Raw genomic sequence first — 6326 nt, 5'->3', positions numbered from 1 at the left:
TTCACTGGAGAATTCTGCCAAGCATTGAAAGAGGAATTAGCACCAATCCTTCTCAAACACTCCCAAAACAATTGAGGAGGAGGGAACTCTTCCAAACCCATTCCATGAGGCCGCCATTATCCTGATCCCAAAGCCAGACAGAAACACTACAAGAAATGAAACTGACAGATAATATGCCTTATGAGTTTTTAAACAAAAATCCTCAACAAAATACTAACAAACTGAATTCAGTAGCACAAAGAATTACACACCATGACCAACCAGGATGTGTTCCTAGAAGGCAGGGATGGTTCAGCAAATGTAAGCTGATGGATGCAAGACACTACATTAACAAAACAAAGGACAGAAACCACCACCTCATCATTCCCATTGATGCAGAAAAATCATTTGATAAAATTCAATATCTTTTCATGATAAAACACTAAACAAATTGGGAACAGATGGAAATGACTTCAACATAATACTGAAAAATTCATAAATGAATTAGCAGTGGCTAACATCATAGTTAGTGATAAAAGAATGAAGATCTTCCTCTAAGATCAGGAACAAGGAAGAATGCATACCCTCCCTACTTCTTTTCTTTTTCTTTTTCTTTTTTTTTTTTTTTTATTTCACAGAGTTATAGACAGTGAGAGAGAGACAGAGAGAAAGGTCTTCCTTCCATTAGTTCACTCCCCAAATGGCCGCTACGGCCGGTGCTGCGCCGATCCAAAGCCAGGAGCCAGGTGCTTCCTCCTGGTCTCCCATGCAGGTGCAGGGACCCAAGCACTTGGGCCATCCTCCACTGCCCTCCCAGGCCACAGCAGAAAACTGGACTGGAAGAGGAGCAACTGGGACTAGAACCCGGAGCCCATATGGGATGCCGGTGCCACAGGCGGAGGATTAATTAAGTGAGCCACAGCGCCGGTCCCCTCCCTACATCTTTTCAACAATAATACTGTAAATACTATCCAGAGAAATTGTCAACAAAATACTGCCAACAAAGTCCTGTCCAGAGAAACTGGGACAAAGAACGTTAGTCAAATTGTAAAGGAAGAAATAGAATGCTCTCTTTTAGTAGATGACATGGTCTTAGATAAAGAAAACTTTCAAGATTACACACACACACATACACAATTAGAGCTAATAAACAAAGTAGCAGGATAAAAAGTCAACACACAAAAATCAGCTGAGTTTCTATACCTTATCAACAAGCAATTCAAAAAGGAGTCAAGAAAACAATTTAATTTATGATAGCATCAAAAGAATAAAATACTTATGAATAAGCCTAATCAAGGAAATGAAAAAGTTATACATTGAAACTGACAGAACATTGTTGAAAGAAATTAAAGAAAGCAGAACTAAAGAGAATGACATCTTCCAGGGTAGAATGGGCCAGTGGAGGACCTCCATCATGTGGGGTAGCGATGGTGGTTTTGTGGGAAGGGACAGTGAGCTGGTGGAAGACTTCCAAGATCTGGGGGGGGAGCCCTCCAGGCTCCAGTCTCTTTCTGTTGAGGACAGCCAGGAGCCCCTTCCTCTGTCTTACCCTCGAGATTACAGCAGAATCAGAGGCTGTTCCCTTGTCTTCCTCCTTCTTCATCCATGCTCTCTCTTAGCACAAACATCTCCAGAAGGCCAGTGCCATGGCTCACTTGGCTAATCCTCTGCCTGCGGCGCCGGCACACCGGGTTCTAGTCCCGGTCGGGGTGCCGGATTCTGTCCCGGTTGCCCCTCTTCCAGGCCAGCTCTCTGCTGTGGCCCGGGAGTGCAGTGGAGGATGGCCCAAGTGCTTGAGCCCTGCACCCCATGGGAGACCAGGAGAAGCACCTGGCTCCTGGCTTCAGATCAGCGCAGCGTGCCGACCGTAGTGGCCATTTGGGGGTGAACAAACGGAAGGAAGACCTTTCTCTCTGTCTCTGTCTCTGTCTCTCTCTCTCTCACTGTCTGCTCTGCCTGTCAAAAACAAACAAACAAACAAACAAACAAAAATATCTCCAGAAATTCCGTGTTCCTTCAGTAGAGCACTGAAGGACAAGCCCGTACTCCCTGGAGGGGTGGCGTGGGAGGACAAGACTTGGACACAACTCCAAATGTATGAGTGATTCTAGGCATTTAGGTGGCTAAAGGCACTATTATCTCCCTGTGAAAACCACGTATTGATCATTCCAGGGCTGAGACATGGCACTGAGGAGGTGATGCATCAGGTCCCCCGAGCTAACTCTCTTTCAGCACTGAGGGGCGGAGCTGTGTCCTCTTGCAAAGTCCTCTCTATACTCAGTGTGTGGTTATGCGCATCATCAACAGAACGAATGAATGAATGGGGCACAACCATGACCTTCACCAAGCTTCAAGGCCCTGCCTCAGCCACAGTGGGTAAAATGGGAGATGATTTTCAGTTTATGGCCAGGACTCAGGGGTGAGATGTTCCAGGTGCACCACGCCAAGCTATCACAGGTTCTGCCAGGAGGGGAGACAGTCGCCCATGGTTGTAACGTACAGACACACACCCTAGGGTACCCGTCCCATAGTTCAAGGGATGTGGGTCAAGCTGACACCTAATCTAGTTTCAAATGAGGTCACTTTCCCAGAGCAAAAGCACCAGAGATGCCAGCAAACCTGGCAACACAGACTTTCCCATCCACGTCAGAGAACCCTCTCTGCTGTTCTATAGACATCACCCCGACATGGTTCAAAAACAGGAAAGAGGCTGGTGCCGCGGCTCACTAGGCTAATCCTCCGCCTTGCGGCGCCAGCACACTGGGTTCTAGTCCTGGTCGGGGAGCCGAATTCTGTCCCGGTTGCCCCTCTTCCAGGCCAGCTCTCTGCTGTGGCCAGGGAGTGCAGTGGAGGATGGCCCAAGTGCTTGGGCCCCGCACCCCATGGGAGACCAGGATAAGTACCTGGCTCCTGCCGTGGGATCGGCGTGGTGCGCCGGCTGTGGCGGCCATTGGAGGGTGAACCAACGGCAAAGGAAGACCTTTCTCTCTGTCTCTCTCTCTCTCACTGTCCACTCTGCCTGTCAAAAAAAAAAAAAAAAAAAAAAAGGAAAGAACACTCATCCTTCACATTCAGATGGTTCAGGCGAAGAAAAGAAATGCCTGTAAAGTCTTCAGTATGCTGACACGGCCCTGGCTCCGTGTACTACCTGCAAGGTGAACCCCCCAAGCACCCTACACTCTCTTCTCGGGGATGCTGAGTCGGCTGAGACCATGCAAGGTGGGCGACACCACATATGGCCAGACTTTCACTGGCGCTGGAGCTCGCCCTCCCCAAATCTGCATCAGGGCATGGGCTGGAATAACAGCGGGGACATCCAGCTGGTGAGCAACACCTTGTGCTGCGGACTGCCACGTACTAGGCGGGCACTAAGTAAGTGGCCACCGAGTGATAAGCAAGATGGACCTACCTGCAGAGGAGCTGGTGCTGGTGACAGTCTCGGCTGCCATGCAGCAGGAAGAAGGGGGCTTGACTGTAAGTCGAGGGGTGGCCGAGAGGCTGAGAGAGGCAGGATAAGGTGGAGTCAGCCCATGAAGGGACTACGAGGACGTGTGATGCCAAAGCTTACGCGGCAGGAGAAGCACCCCTCACTCTCAAGCACCCAGGAATCTCTCGCATCCACTCCAAAGCTCCACCGTGGGGATGGCTGTGAGAGAAATGGGTCTTGACCAAGGGTTTGCAAAATATCTCTACAGGATGATAGAGGGCATAGGACTCAGGCTTGGGGGGAAAGGGCAGTGTCCAGTCTCAGGGCTGGGTGTCAACTCTTTGTCCTCCAGTAACATTCACTCAGGGGAGAACCCAGAACTAAGCAGAACCCAACCCCGGCCAAGTGGGGTCAAGGCTGAGGCAGCTGTGAGGCCATTGCTGTGGTTTAGTTAATGAGTCAGGCTCCCAGGGGAGCCCCACAAAGGGGAGGGAAGTTGTGGGATATCAGAATAGGTAGGAACCCTGTGGCTCCAAAGCTTCTGGGGAGAGCCAGACCAGAGACAGCACCTGGGGCACGGCACTCGTGTTGTTTTGTTTTGTTTTGTTTTGTTTTGTTTTTTGTTTTGTTTTGACAGGCAGAGTGGACAGTGAGAGAGAGAGACAGAGAGAAAGGTCTTCCTTTTTGCCGTTGGTTCACCCTCCAATGGCCACCGCGGCCTGCGCACTGCGCTGATCCGAAAGCAGGAGCCAGGTGCTTCTCCTGGTCTCCCATGGGGTGCAGGGCCCAAGCACTTGGGCCATCCTCCACTGCCCTCCCAGGCCACAGCAGAGAGCTGGCCTGGAAGAGGAGCAACCGGGACAGAATCCGGCGCCCCAACTGGGACTAGAACCCGGGGTGCCAGTGCCGCAGGCTGAGGATTAGCCTATTGAGCCGCAGCGCCGGCCATTTTTTATTTTTATTTTATTTTTATTTTTAATTAATTAATTTATTTATTTGAAAGACAAAGTTACAGAGAGGCAGAGGTAGAGAGAGAGAGGTCTTCTATCCACTAGTTCACTCCCCAGAAGGCCTCAACGGTTGGAGCTGCACCGATCTGAAGCCAGGAGCCAGGAGCTTCTTCCAGGTCTCCCATGAGGGTTCAGGGACCCAAGGGCTTGGACGATCTTTCACTGCTTTCTCAGTCCATAGCAGAGAGCTGGATCAGAGTTGAAGCAGCAGGGGCTTCAACCGGTGCCCATATGGGATGCCGGCTCTGCAGGTGGAGGCTTAGCTTTCTAAGCAGCAGCGCCAGCCCCCAGAATATTTTATTTTAATAGCAGTTGGAAACTACAGAGAGTGGCATACTCAGATTTCTCTTTTAAAGGTACCCCTCGGCCAGCTACAGTGTGAGGATAAGATTGAACCAGGGAAAGACTAAGAGGCAAATGGAAAGCCCAAGATGACCATGGAGCCAGAGATGAGAGAGAGAGAGAGTCAGATTGTTTGTGTTCCCCCAAATTCCTATGTTAGATCCTAATGCCCCACGTGATGTTTTTAGGAGATGGGAGCCTTTGGTAGGCCTTACGTCATGAGGGTGGAGTCCTCATGAGTGGAAATAGTGCTCTTATAACAGAGACCCCAGAGAATTCCCTGCCCCTTCTGCCACGAGAGGACACGGTGAGACCAGGGCCGTCTCTGAGCCAGAAGGTGGGTCCTCAGCACCCACTGATGCCTTCACCTTGGGCTCCCCAGCCCCCAGAACTCTGAGGGTGCATCCTGTGGGTTGTGAGCCACCTGGGCTATGGCGTTTTGTTACAGCAGCCCGAACACACTGAGACACAGAGGTGTGGAGACGAAAGGCTCTGAGGGTGAGGGGCGCGAGGGTGGATGCTGGACCCCACAGTGCAGACGCCAGCTAATACACCTGCGTCCCACGCTGGACTACCTGGCTCCTGACGGCAGCTTCCCGCTAGTGCACACCCTGGGGGTGGTAGTGATGGCTCAAGTGGCCAGGTCCCTGCCACCTGTACACTCACCTACACTCACACACACACACCCTTACACAATCACACACTCAGTCTCACACCCCCACTCTGACACTCACACACTGTCACATTCCCCTACTCTCTCACATGCAGAGTCACACACTCACACTCACACATTCACACATATTCTCACACATTCACACACACGTGCTCACACACACTCACACTCACCTATACTCACACACTCTTACACAATCACATACTCAATCTCACACTCACTCTGACACACATTCACACTCACATTCACACACACTCACATACTTTCACACACATTCACACTCACCTCACACACACTCACCTCACACGCATTCACATACTCTCACACACACACACACTCATATACTTTCACACACGCTCCCTGACTGTCACCATGTGATACCCTGTGCCACCTCAGCGCTCTGCCAGCAAGAAGGCCATCGCCAGACACAGCCCTTTGACCTTGGACCTGCAAATCCACTGCCGAAATAGAGCTTTTCTCTTACAACTCACCTGGTCTCTGGGGTTGCGTTGCCCAGCAGTAGGAAACAGGCTAACGTGTGTCCCGAGTGGGGGTGGGGAGGGGACTGGAAACATCGTGATGCAGAGCGGCTCAACCCCATCTCCGACTTGCCCTGTGGCTCTGGGCCAGCCTACGGTGAGGAGGAGGCAGTGGCTGGGAGCAGTGGGGAGACCGGGTCACAGAGGCGCATGGACACTGGGGCAGAAGCCAGAGGCCCTGGACGTGGTCATGTGGGGCCTGTGGCTGCTCAGAAGTAAAAGAGGAGGAGGCACACGCTTGGTGTGGGAGTCTCTCCTGCCCCAGCCTCACATCCGGGACAGTCATAAAGGGCATCGGCTCCCTCCTCCTGCCTGCGAGATGAACATGCTGAGACCCTGCCCCACCTCCACCCTCT

Source organism: Oryctolagus cuniculus, chromosome 11 (genome assembly GCF_051225735.1).
Source record: "Oryctolagus cuniculus isolate XC-2025 breed Fujian yellow rabbit chromosome 11, ASM5122573v1, whole genome shotgun sequence".
In the NCBI taxonomy this organism is placed as follows: domain Eukaryota; kingdom Metazoa; phylum Chordata; class Mammalia; order Lagomorpha; family Leporidae; genus Oryctolagus; species Oryctolagus cuniculus.
The sequence above is the reverse complement of the archived record's forward strand: the minus strand, read 5'-3'. Positions refer to the sequence as shown.